Source organism: Prionailurus bengalensis, chromosome B4, assembly GCF_016509475.1.
Source record: "Prionailurus bengalensis isolate Pbe53 chromosome B4, Fcat_Pben_1.1_paternal_pri, whole genome shotgun sequence".
Taxonomy (NCBI): domain Eukaryota; kingdom Metazoa; phylum Chordata; class Mammalia; order Carnivora; family Felidae; genus Prionailurus; species Prionailurus bengalensis.
In genome coordinates this window covers 119,234,577-119,248,070 of record NC_057358.1, presented here as the reverse complement: position 1 = coordinate 119,248,070, position 13,494 = coordinate 119,234,577, and the positions used below count along the sequence as shown (strand labels likewise).

Genomic DNA, 13,494 nt, shown 5'->3' with positions numbered 1-13,494 from the left:
AAGCTGGGAGTGATTAAAAACTAAAGGAACACATGTTCTTGTGAGGTGAGTGGTCAGTCTCTAAGGAAATTCTGCAAAGGAAGTTTCACAAAGCTCTTGGTGTCAGCCATAGTGCTGGCTGAGGTTGAGTCATATAGTGACAAATACTGTTTGAAGGCCAGCAACCATTTATACGTGACAATTTATGTTGTTTCTTTAAGATATATTTGTTGGTGGAAACAGAAGGTATAGGTTAGTAACATCTTGGAATTTGAGTTTTTGCCAATAAATACTGAACCTTTCAGTCTGGGGAACTTCTCCACCTTCTCTTGTCTCGGTGGGTTTTATTGGTGTTGTTTCTTTTGCTTAGGTTATTTGTCATGGCAAGAATCCAATTTATTGGAAGTGTTTTTATCACATTTCTGTAAGCTGGTTACACCATCTTGAATTATTTAACTTGGTACAAACACTGAGGTATGTGTATGAGAGCTCCTACACCATATGTGTTTATGGAAATGTGCTTATTTAGGTGTTTCAGGGACAGCATCTGCCCTTATGCATCTTTTATAATATTTTGCATGGAGCCCATATAATAATTGATTTTCACCATCTGATAATTGTTCATTAAAGACAGTTTACCCTCTTATGTTTTTGATAAATGTAATGTTTATTATTTTGGAGAAAAAAAGGATCTAAATTAAAAATAAGTATGATTAATAAAAAAGGCTTTCCTGATACCTTTAATTTCTATTGTCCAATGCATACTTTTTATAGAAAGTGCATTTAGAAGAGTAAGGTCTTCTCAAATGGAAAAACCCAAGTTTATTCAGTCTGTGATTCACATGGAAGTCTAGGTCCCATAAAGGCCACTGAGAATAAATTTTCCTTTCCATCCTTCTCTGGACTGAAAATTTGGGCTTACTCTAGATTCCTATTTATAATGTTCTTAGGTTGCATGTCTTCCTGCACAAAATGGAGTTTCACAGTACCTGGTGTTAGCTAATGGCTTCTTTTAAATTGCAAATCCACCTTAAGATTCTTCAGTTGTCTCTATGGAGAGAAGACTTAATAAAATCTCTGAATACAATCCCACAGATACGTGTATGTGCACAGCTACTAATTTCAGAAAACAATGAATCATGGAATAAGCTACATCTACCTACTTGAAATAGCACTTGAAACAACCTATGCATAATATATACGTGGTGTCTAAAGCCTGTAATTTCACACCTATTACTGTTTAGACTAGTATTTTCTAAATTTATTTAGGTAGCAAAAAGTGCCTTGATTAAAAAGAATAAAATTTAGGAGACAAGAAGATACTGTAAAACTGAGGTGGGTAGCATGAGGACCAGTTTGGAGGCGTTGCTGTTACAGCCCATGGGCTATTTCTATCTGGAGTGGCATTGTGGAAGATTTCCACCCCTAAACAGCTCTGTGATTGTCAGTAAAGTACAAATACAAATACAGAATAATGGCCTTGAGAAGCCCCACTAAAATGGGGACAGTAATAACTATCCCACAAAACTTACGAGTTCCTTTTCCTTCAGCCTTGAAATATGGAAAGCTTAGTTATTTGAACGAATTTTGTTGAGTGTGGGGCCAGGGGGAGCTCCTGGCAGCTGGGTTGATATACAAAAGAACATTTTGTAATCAAATGCCCTCAAAACTGAGTTGCAAGAGATAAATATATAGGGCTGAGCAGTATGGGAAGTGAATTGTGGTATAGCAGTAGGAACTGATGGAACTTACCCTTGATGAGTCATAGCTGGTCAGCTTTCTGTTATTCCTGGATCTAATGCATTTTATGGGTTATGATGCCCTTTATTTCTCCCTCTTTTCAATCGTATCATCCAGAGTTCATAGAACTGAGGAAAAAAACTCTAGATGTAATCTGACATATCTTAGATATAGGAAAGTATGTATTTAGGAAAGTTCAGAGATATTTTGTAAATTTGATGCAGATCCCTGGGAACACTCTAGAAGGTTTCTTAAGTAGACTTGGCTGGAAATAGCAAGGTGAATTGGAGTGGGATTAGTACAGCTAACATCTGTTACATAATAGCCAATGGGTTGGCATTGTGTTATATGGTATCTCATTTAATTATTCCTGAAATCTCTGAGGTAGGTATTGCTATTAAAATCTTTATTTTACAGATGGGGAAACTAAAGCTTGGAGAAGTTAAGTAACTTGTCTCAGATCATATAAAGATTAACTTGTTCAAGATCATCCAACAAGGCAGTCTGCCTTGGAAGCCTGTACTCTTAACCTCCTTTTTATAGTGTGTGAAAACCTAAAAAATGTAGAAATACAGGAAGGGGAAGAATGCCCCTAAATTGTGCAAGAAACAGAACTTGGTCTTTGGAGTCAGGCAGGTCTTATTACAACCCTGGCTCTGCTACTTAGCACCTTTTTGACCTAATACTTAAACTGGATGAACCTCAAGATTACCCATCTATAAAATGGATGCAGTAATGTAAACATCATAGCATTCCTGTGGGAATTAGATAAAATGATGTCTACCCAGTGGGATGCATGGGAAATAAATAGCCTGAATTGTACCAAGTATTTCTCCTGAGGTAACTTACCTAATCCTCTCACAACAACCCTTGGAATTAAGTATTCTTATTATCACTCTTATTTTACAGGTAGGAAAATTAAGGTTTAGAGACATTCATAACTTTCCCAGCATTACACTCAGCACACGGCAGAGCAAAAATTCAAACTTAGGAAGTTTGATTTCACAGCACAAGCTCTCATCTGCTTCCTTCCACCTGTGAAGAAGACTTGGGGATTAGGGAGTTAAATACAAATGTGATAGGGTTCTACAAGTACAACAGCTGGAGAAAAAGTTCATATTTAGGGTACATTCATGCAATAGGGTCCGGTATGTATGATATATTCTGTATTGTTGAGATTGTATCTATAATAGTATGTTCAAGTTTGGATGATACTTTTTAACAGGTACTAACAAACTGGAATTGACTGATAATCATAGGGGATGAAAATGATCTCAAGGGAGGAACAGGTGAAAATGTTTTGGTTTAATGAAGATGTGCAAGGGGCCAGAGAGATAGATGTCTTTGGGAAGGACTGACTGTTCATCAGGTTGACCATACCTTGGTGTAATCACTACGAGTCCTGACTCTGTTCCCAGACTTGCAAGTTCAAGGATTTTACTGTGTCAGTTAATCAATATTCAGAGTTGATCATATACTTGGCAATTGACTCATACTAACCAAACTTCTAAGAGACTGATGTATATGCCAGAATGCAAATTAATTGTTTTCAATTAGGAACATAAGCACCAACCAGATTTTATACATGTATTCACTCACCAGAGCACTTTTTTGTTTTTAGGGTGTTTTATAGTCTTCTGTCAAAATGTGTATAACGCTGTGGTAAGCTAACTTGTTAGCTTGCAGGTAGGGTAAAATTGCAGGCCCTTGGCATTTTCTGACTTAGGGTGATGGTCAAAAATTGATGTCTCATTGTTTTATTAACTTGATTTGTATCTCAACATTTTATTTTTGTTTATTTTTGAGAGAGTGTGTGTGAGTGGGAGGGGGGCAGATAGAGAGGGTTACAGAGGATCCAAGCAGACTTTGTCCTGTGAGTTCAGAGCCTGACGCAGGGCTTGCATTCATGAACTGTGAAATCATGACCTGAGCCAAAGTCGGACGCTTAACTGACTGAGCCAGGTGCCCCATCAGGTGGGTTATTTTTATTATTTATTTATTTATTTATTTATTTATTTATTTATTTATTAACTAAACTTTATTTATTTTTTTAAGATTTAAATCCAAGTTAGTTAACATATAGTGTAATAATAATTTCAGAAATAGAATTTAGTGATTCCTCACTTACCTGTAACACCCAGTACTCATCCCAACAAGTGTCTTCCTTAATGCCCTTTACCCTTTTTATAATGCCCTTTTTATATTATTTTTGCTTCCCTGCCCTTATGTTCATCTGTTTTTTTTTCAATGTTTATTTATTTTTGAGAGGTGGAGGGAGGGGCAGAGAGAGAGGGAAACAGAATCTGAAGCAGGCTTCAGGATCTGAGCTGTCAGCACAGAGCCGGACATAGATCTCGAACCTACAAACTGTGAGATCATGACCTGAGCTGAAGTTGCACACTTAACCAACTGAGCCACCCAGATCCCCCTATATTCATCTGCTTTGTATCTTTTTAAAAACCTTTTTTTAAATGTTTATTTATTTTGAGAGAGAGAGAAAGAGAGAGAGAGAGAGAGAGAGAGAGAGAGAGAGAGAGAGAGAGAGAATGCATACACAAGTTGGGGAGGGGCAGAGAAAAGGAGAGACAGAATCCCAAGCAGGCTCCAGGCCATCAGCACAGAGCTGGATGGGGGGCTCAAACTCACAAACTGTGAGATCATGACCTGAGCCGAGATCAAGAGTCAGACACTTAAGAGATCAGACTGAGCCACCCAGATGCCCCATCTGTTTTGTATCTTAAATTCCACATATGAGTGAAATCCTATGGTATTTGTCTTTCTCTGACAGACTTATTTCACTTAGCATAATACGCTCTAGTTCCACATTGTTGCAGATGGCAAAATTTTCATTCTTTTTGATCACTGAATAATATTCCATTGTATATATATACCATATCTTCTTTATCCATTCATCTGTTGATGGACATTTGGGCTCTCTCCATATTTTGGCTATTGTTGATAGTGCTGCTGTAAACATTGGGGTGCATGTGCCCCTTCGAATCAGCATTCCTGTATCCTTGGGATAAATACCTAGTAGTGCAATTGCTGGGTTGTAGGGTAGTTCTATTTTTAATTTTTTGAGGAACCTCCATACTGTTTTCCAGAGTGGCTGCACCAGTTTGCATTCCCACCAGCAGTGCAAAAGGGCTCCTCTTTCTCCACATCCTCACCAACATCTATTGTTGCCTGAGTTGTTAATTGTAGCCATTCTGTTGGGTGTGAGGTGGTGTCTCATTGTGCTTTTGATATGCATTTCCCTGACGATGATGAGTGATGTTGAGCATTTTTTTCATGTGTCTGTTAGCCATCTGGATGTCTTCTTTGGAGAAGTGTCTGTTCATGTCTTGTCCATTTCTTCACTGGATTATTTGTTTTTTGGGTGTTGAGTTTGATAAGTTCTTTATAGATTTTGGATACTAGCCCTTTATATGACATGTCATTTGCAAATATCTTCTCCCATTCTGTCAGTTGCCTTTTAGTTTTGCTGATTGTTTCCTTTGCTGTTCAGAAACTTTTTATCTTGATGAAGTCCCAATAGTTCATTTTTGCTTGTTTCCCTTGCCTCTGGAGACATGCCAAGTAAGAAATTGCTGTGGCCGAGGGCAAAGAGGTTGTTGCCTGTTTTCTCCTCTAGGATTTTGATGGCTTCCTGTCTTATGTTTAGGTCTTTCATTCATTTTGAGTTTATTTTTGTGTATGGTGTAAGAAAGTGGTCCAGGTTCATTCTGCACGTTGTTGTCCAGTTTTCCCAACACCATTCGCTGAAGCAGTTGGGTTATTTTTTAAAAATTGTTTTTAATGTTTATTTTTTAAGAAAGACAGAGACAGAGTGTAAGTGGAAGAGAGACAGAGAGAGAAAGGGAGACACAGAATCTGAAGCAGGCTCCAGGCTCTGAGCTGTCAGCACAGATCCCAAGGTGGGGCTTGAACTCATGAACCATGACCCTGAGCCAAAGTTGGTCACTAACCACCTGAGCCACCCATGTGCCCTGCAGTTGGGTTACTTTTAACTGGATGGAAGATTTCTACTGTTTTTCCTTTTTCTACAGTGTAAAGCGTTTTTCAAAATTATGTGTAACATTAGACAAAATTATCTAAAATCAATACATTTTTTGTTTAAGGAATTTTACATGTTGTGATTCCTTCCACTGCCCATGGAGTTCTTGGTAGTTCCTCTAAAGCTTGAGTCAGGGTTTATCTTCCAGATAGGTCTTTTGAAAAGAAACTATGGTTGGGCCATCTGGGTGGTTAAGCTCCACCCAGTTGGTTAAGCTCTGACCCTTGATTTTGGCTCAGATCGTGATCTCATGGTTCATGAGATCCAGCCCCACATTGGGCTCTGTGCTGATAGCATGGAAACTGCTTGGGATTCTCTCTCTCTCTTTCTCTCTCTGTCTCTGATCCTCCCCGATTCATAGTGTTCTCTGTCTCTCTGTCAAAATAAATAAATAAACATTAACAAAAAAGAACCTATGCTTAATTCATAGTTGTCCTGCATTCAGCCCACAATTCTTTATCTCCACTTGAATATGGACATTACTGATGACATACTTCAAACATTTCCCCACCTAGCATCTTTGAGATCTAATTTCTTCAAGTGATTTTCTTTAGGGCCATGTTTAGAGTACATGGATCTGCCTAGTTCTCTATTTCAGACACCTGGCAAACATAAATGAGTTCAAATCATATTCCTTCCCCAGCTATCACACCCAAGAATAGACTATGGGATATGCCAATAGCTAAGGTCAAAGTATTTAATCATTTGGTCTTTCATACGTTTAGCAACTCTGTCTTGTAGTTCTTTCCCACAGATGTAACAAATGGGTCTGTGAGTAAAGCAAAACCACATAGTTACTCTATGAGGCATTTTCAACAATGTGAGTCTATAGGTCTAAGCCATGGGGATAGACCTCAACTATCTACTGGGTTGTTTCTTATTGACTGATAGGTTCTTCATATAAATATATGTTTATATAAAATATTAATCTATGTTTAGATAATTAAGATAAAATGAGATGTATATGTATGCATCGTAAAAAATGAGGTATAAAATTTTGTCATATCAGTTGCAAATATTGTCTGACATAATTTACTTCCTTTCTGACATTTTATTTAAATTCCAGTATGGTTAACATATAGTGTTACATTAGTTTTAGGTGTAGAATATAGTGACTCAATAATTCCATACATCACCCAGTGCTCCTTGTGATAAGTATGCTCTTAATCTCCATCACCCATTCACCCATCCCTCTACTACCTCCCCTCTGGTAACCATCAGTTTCTTCTCAATAGTTAAGTGACCTTCTTTATATGTCCTCTGTCATACCATAATGTATCTGGGTTTTATGTTTTATCAAGATAGCTTTCTTCCCCCAAGATTATAATATATTTACCCATTTTTTATCCTTTCAAAAAATTTACATTTTAAAAACAACTGGAATTTATTTTAAAGCATACTATGAGGAAAGCATTTAATTTTAATTGTTTCCAAATAGATAACTCCTCCTAACACTATTTATTAAACACTCAGTCATTTCCTGACTGGTTTTAAATGCCTCATTTATCATATACTAAGATCATATATATGTATGACTTCTTCTGGGCTTTTAATTCTGTTCTATTGATCTATTTGCCTATTTTGCACAGTACCAAATTATTTCGAATATTGTGACTTTATGGTACATTTTGATATCTGGTAACATAAGTCCTTTTTCTTGTTCTTTTTCTTAAGAATCTTGATTTTTTTTGGCACATCTCATAGATGAACTTCAGAATTAGCTTGCCAATTCTATAAAATACCCTGTTGGAATTTTGATTAACATCGTATCACATGTATTATTTAACTTAGGGAGCTTTAATATCTGTATAATATCGAATCTTTTTATCTCAGAATATCTTTTATGGCTTTCATTAAAATTATATGGTTGTCTTCAATAAATTTCATACTTTTAAGGTTTTTTTTTAGGTAATTCAAGGTTTCATTGGAAATGAATTATAACTCTCTTCTCTATTACATTTTAAAATTAGTTGTTGCTAATTATAGAAAGGCTATAGATTTTTATAGGTTAATCTTATTTCTACCTTTCTGAAAATTTAATTAGTCTAGAAATATGTGATTGCCTTGGATTTTCTGGGTATATATCTATTTATTAATTATGTATAAATAATTCATATTTATTTCTTTTTCCTGATCTTTCTGTATTGACCAGTAACTTGAGGGCAAAAGTATTGACTGTAAAAGGAGGTTTCATTATATCTTGTTCCTGACTTTTATGGGGACGTGGTATTTTACTCTACAGAATAGTTTACAGTTACTTTACTTTTCAGAATGATACTTGGAAATTGGCAAAATGTTGGTAATTGTTGAAGATGAGTGATAGACACACTGAGCTCATTAATCTATTCTTTCTGTCTGTATATGTTTGAATTTCCATAATAAAGGGTTAAATGAAAAAATAGAGGTGAAAAAAAAAGAATAAGAATTGTTTTAGGTTTTTGGTGGAAACCCCTTTTCAAATTAAGGAAGTATGTTTTTTTTTTCCTAGCTTATTATAAATTTTCTGTTTGGGGTGGGTATAGAATATGTGTCTTCAAAAAACTATCTTTGAAAGAAAAACTGTGACAGGGCCTATCCATCTCAAAAGACCAAGGAAAAGTATGAGAATCTCAACATAAAGAATTGAGAACTCATTCACCAAATATTTAGATTGGCTTCTCTTTCTTTTCATCAACTGACAGTTTTCAATAAAAGGAGAAGTGCCTCCAGGGCCCTAGCACACTACTGCCAACAGAGAAGGGACTAAATAAATAATGTATCATTGTTAGAGGGTTTTGGGGAGGAGAGAGTCATGTTAGCTGTATTGTACCATCCAGGTCCGCTCTCAGGACTGAAGGATTTATCCCCCCAGATGCTGGGATGATGGTGGGCTGACACTCTTCAGCTTCCGACCCTTTCAGGAATTGCTCGTGGCTGAAAAGAACCACCTTGCTCAAGCTTCTGCTTCCTTCCCAGGAGCAGCTGCATCCAATGACTGGCCTGTGTGGGGCTGTAAAATCCCAGCTTCCTTGTCCGACTCAGATCACGGTGAAAGGGCTTTCTCAGCTTCCGAGCTCCCTGCTGGGTGGCTGAGGCTTTAGGGTTGCCAGATAAAATAAATACAGATGCCCAGTTAACTTTGAGTTTTAGATAAACAACACTTTTTTAGAATCAGTATGTCCTAAATACTGCATGGGACATATTGCTACTAAAATTCTTTTTGCTGTTTATCTGAAATTCTAACTAGAAATCCTGTGTGTTTATTTACTAAATTTGGCAGCCCTGTGAAGCATTGCAATCTAACTTGTCCTGGAAGCCTGTTTCTTTCCCTTACTCTACAGGTGTTGATTCTGAGAGCACTCCCCAACCAACTTCCTGCATGCTAACTTTTGTCTCAGAGTCTGCTTCCTGGGTAACGAGTCTGCAACAGGGTGAAAATTAAAGTAAAATATTTCCTTGCCCTGTCCAAATTTCAGAACCAATAGAGAGATTGGCACCTGGGTCCAAAAGACAGAGATCTCATTAGGGTGATTACTGAAGAATGGAGACTAGAGAATGTGGCTACTTCTGAGAGCCCAACGGGTTTGCTAATATGTCATTCCCAATCGAATTTACTCAGAGTGCCTCACTAAGTCTGCTTTATAGCTGTGCCTGTTACCTGTTCATCAATTTAGGTAAGCCATTCCTCCTCTCTTGGGAAGGTGTAAGGGGGTGAGCAAGAAGCCAGGACTGCTAACTCTTGCTATAGTGCCTCTACATGAAAACATGAAGCCAAGGGAAAGCGGTCTCTCACTAAACATGGCTTTAAAAGCAGGATAAAAGCAGCCCTATTCAAATGGTCAATGCAGATGATCATATTTTGCCTGATGCAAAACAGGCGGAGACCTCTGAAAGTATGGATTCTGTCTCTTTTGCCTCCTCTGACTTTTCTCGTCTAAGTGAGGGATTTCCTCAGGACTTTTCTTGTCTCTCTTCTTTATGTGATCTGCTTTGTCAAGCTATCTAGTCTTAATATAATGCTTTCAGAGGCATCACCTTCAAATCCACATTTGCTTTGCCCTCTGTCCTGAGCTTCATTCAGTTCTGTATTTCAGTTTTATCGCCGACCCCTCAATTTTCTTGAAAGACCCTAAATCCAGTATATTTCTGCTTCAGCCACACTCTTGTCATGGTGTGAACAAATTTCCATTCAAGTTGCCAAGCAATGAGGGGTATGTTGTGAGGAGAATGCACGTGAGAACCTGGTGAAAACAAATATCAAGGCTTCAAGAAGAGCAGGGACAGGAGGATGGAACAAGACTTGAATGGCTTTTGTTTTAAATTTTCAAAGCACCTGTTTCTTGAGTGCTTACTATGTGCTGAACAAGAAAGGAATCCCAAACACCCTGTGAAGGGCCTCAGCTGTAGCTGTTGGGAGATTTCTACTCTAGTGATTCAGTCTTCACAGGACTCACTTTCTGTGTGTTTTGCTTCCTTCTGTTGTAACTGCTGGCATAAGTTTTCTCTCCGTCTCACGGCTTTCGCTTCTTCATTTTACTTATGCTTTGTGGTTCTTCTCAAGTTGATGACCGTTCTTGGCATCCTTTCAGGGTCACCTACATTTAACAGCCTTATTTCCTTGCGTGTGTATTTCTCTCCAGATTCCCAAGATAAGTATTTGATTGGCTGTGCTCAGGTTTTAGAGGCAGGGCTGCTCATAGGTCCCTGATGACACTATAGGTTGGCTGCGTCTGGATCAGATGTTAACACAAGTTTAACCAGTTATGATTGGAGGGGTTATGTGGTCCCCAAGGGCTGCCTTTTATCCCTTTTGCAAGCCCCTCATCAGGGCAAGCACAATGACCAGCACAGGCCCAGCATTTCCCCAAAGGGAAGCTCAATCTTTCCCTTTGGTTAAAGGAACAACCGTCTTGCTTTCCAGTTAGTTGGGAAACCTAGTCTCATATTTGAATCCATTTTTCTCTTGATTTCCAATTTGTACCTTCCAAGTCACATTGATTCTTTGTAGATTGTCAGTCAACTCAGGCTTCCATACCAAAATACCATAGATTGGATGGCTTAAAAAACAGAAATTCATTTCTAATGGTTCTGGAGGCTGGAAAGTCAAAGATCAAGATGCCAGCATGGATGGTCAGGTCCTGATGAAGGCTCTCTTCCTGGCTTGCAGATGGCCACCTTCTCCCTATATCCTTACATGGCAGAAAGAAAGAGAGAGCAAGCTTTCTGGTGTCTCTCTCTCTCTTTTTTTTTATGTTTGTTTATTTTTGAGAGAAAGAGAGAGACAGTGCAAGTGGGGGAGAGGTAGAGAGAGAGGTAGACACAGAATCTGAAGCAGTCTCCAGGCTCCAAGTGGTCAGCACAGAGCCCGGCACGGGGCTTGAACTCACGAACCACCACGAGATCATGATCTGAGCCAAAGTCCAATGCTTAACCTCTTAATTGACTGAGCCACCCAGGCTCCCCCTGGTGTCTCTTCTTATAGAGGCACTAATCCCATCACGAGGGCCCTTACCCTCATAATCTCATCTAACCCTTATTACTTCCTCTCCCAATACCATCAGGGGGTAGGCTTCAATGTCTGAATTTGCGGGCACATTCAGTCCATAACTTGGACTATTATCTGTTCCCTTGTCTTAATTCTCACTGTAATTGTTCACATCCAGAAACTCCTTATGCCTTTCTTAGACCCTTACAATAAATAACCTTTTAACATATTTTTCCCATTTCTGCTGATTTCACATCCTGCTTTCATACGTTCTCTTTTTTTTTCTTTTTTGTACATTTATTTATTTTTGAGAGAGCACAAATGGGGGAGGGCAGAGAGAGAGGTAGACACAGAATCTGAAGCAGGATCCAGGCTCTGAGCTGTCTGCACAGAGCCCAACACAGGGCTTGAACTCACAAACTGTGAGATCATGACCTGAGCCAAAGTCAAATGCTTAACTGACTGAGCCACCCAGGTGCCCCTTCCATACTAACTTTCTTAAAGTTCATCTTTTATCATGTCTCTCTGCTGCTCAAATAACTTCAATAGCTGCCTGAAATTAATTGAATAAAGTTCATATGTCTTCATTTGTCATTGAAGGCCCTTCATTGAAGGGCGATGGATGCTTTTAATATGTTTTCCAATCATTTTCCTTTTCACATTTTCCATCTTGAGTCTGTGTTTCTTAAAGTGTAGTCCTCAGGACACCTGACCCAGATGTACTTGGATGTTGTTGAAAGTAGTTTCTTAAGAGCCTCCCTAGAAACAGGGAATGATATCTCTGTGAGTGGGGCCCAGGAATCTGTATTGAAGACAGGAATCCTAGTCGATTTTTTTATATATTAAACTTCAGGAGAGTGTACCCAGTATGGTCAGTGAGGATAAGGAGAGTCCTCATTTTTGTGGATACTTTGAAAGGAGAGATCAGAATGTTTTTTATGGAGTAATGTAGAGATTACGCTCCTCTGGTGGTCACAGCATAATTAAAAACGGCCAGTTCATCCTCTGTATCAAGTGGCTGGTGATTCTAATTTTTTAAGGCAGTGATTTTCTCTTCTCTTCTTTTCTTTTCTTTTCTTTTCTTTTCTTTTCTTTTCTTTTCTTTTCTTTTCTTTTCTTTTCTTTTCTTTTCTTTTCTTTTCTTCTCTTTTTTCTTTTCTTTTCATCTTGTCTTTTCTTTCTTTTTTTAAGGCAGAGGTTTTCAAGCTGTGCTCTGAGGAGCACTCAGAGGCCCCACAGAAAGTAAGGGGCACCTGAGTAGATGGGCTTCATAGCTTCATTTTCTCCTCTTTTACTAAAATAATTCCACTTTTATCTGTTTTACATTTTCAGATTCTAAGGTTATATATACATATATTATGGGGGTGTTGCCATTTATTTATGACAAATATTCCACGTGTGTGATCTTCTCCAGGAAACAATGCCATCAACCTTGGCCAGTCAGAGGATAGAGTCATTGGACTCACCCATCCTACTAATGGCCCCACATGTAGTGTAGGTTTTATTTTATTTTATTTAAAAAGAAAATTTTTTTTTTCAACGTTTATTTATTTTTGGGACAGAGAGAGACAGAGCATGAACAGGGGAGGGGCAGAGAGAGAGAGGGACACAAGATCAGAAACAGGCTCCAGGCTCTGAGCCATCAGCCCAGAGCCCGACGCGGGGCTCGAACTCACGGACCGTGAGATCATGACCTGGCTGAAGTCGGACGCTTAACCAACTGTGCCACCCAGGCGCCCCATGTAGTGTAGGTTTTAAACTGATGGTTGAACCTGCCTGTAACCCTGTGACTACATTCATCTGGATGGACATGTGGTCCTTGGCAGTGATGATGGTGGTTGCTGGTGGAGCATTTCCGTGGCCGGTACAGGTCCATGAGCTTGTGTGCATAGGTCTGCATGTCAAGGGTGCACCTGCTGCCGCTGCCACGAGAGCGGGTGCAGAAAGAAAAGTAAGACATATTTGAAAGAAGTGTTCTGGTTTAAGGTTTTCTAAGTATCTGTTCTGGTTTTAATCACATCTTTTACTCTTCCAACTTTCAAGCCATTTGAGAACTAAGTGCAATAGTTTGATGGAGATAAAAAAAAAATCAGCTTTATCATTGGTAAAGCTCAACTGGGAACTGCAGCCTGGATCCATGGCAACAATCAGGTTTTCCAATATCATCCCTCCAAGACTCAACTTTAGGACAACTCACCCCAGGGAGTAATACCTTTCCTTGATAGTCCTCAGCTTTTTGACCTTTTATTAATTC

The 13,494-nt window shown here is 38.7% G+C and overlaps 1 non-coding gene and 1 pseudogene across 1 annotated transcript; both read right to left on the bottom strand.

Moving 5' to 3' along the window:
• Positions 1-6,504: 6,504 nt before the first annotated feature.
• On the bottom strand, positions 6,505-6,635 carry LOC122474171. Its single transcript, XR_006294853.1, has one exon. It is a non-coding gene; the product is annotated as a small nucleolar RNA SNORA18 (small nucleolar RNA).
• Positions 6,636-12,614: 5,979 nt separating this feature from the next.
• Positions 12,615-13,140, bottom strand: LOC122473678 (annotated as a pseudogene).
• Positions 13,141-13,494: the final 354 nt, after the last annotated feature.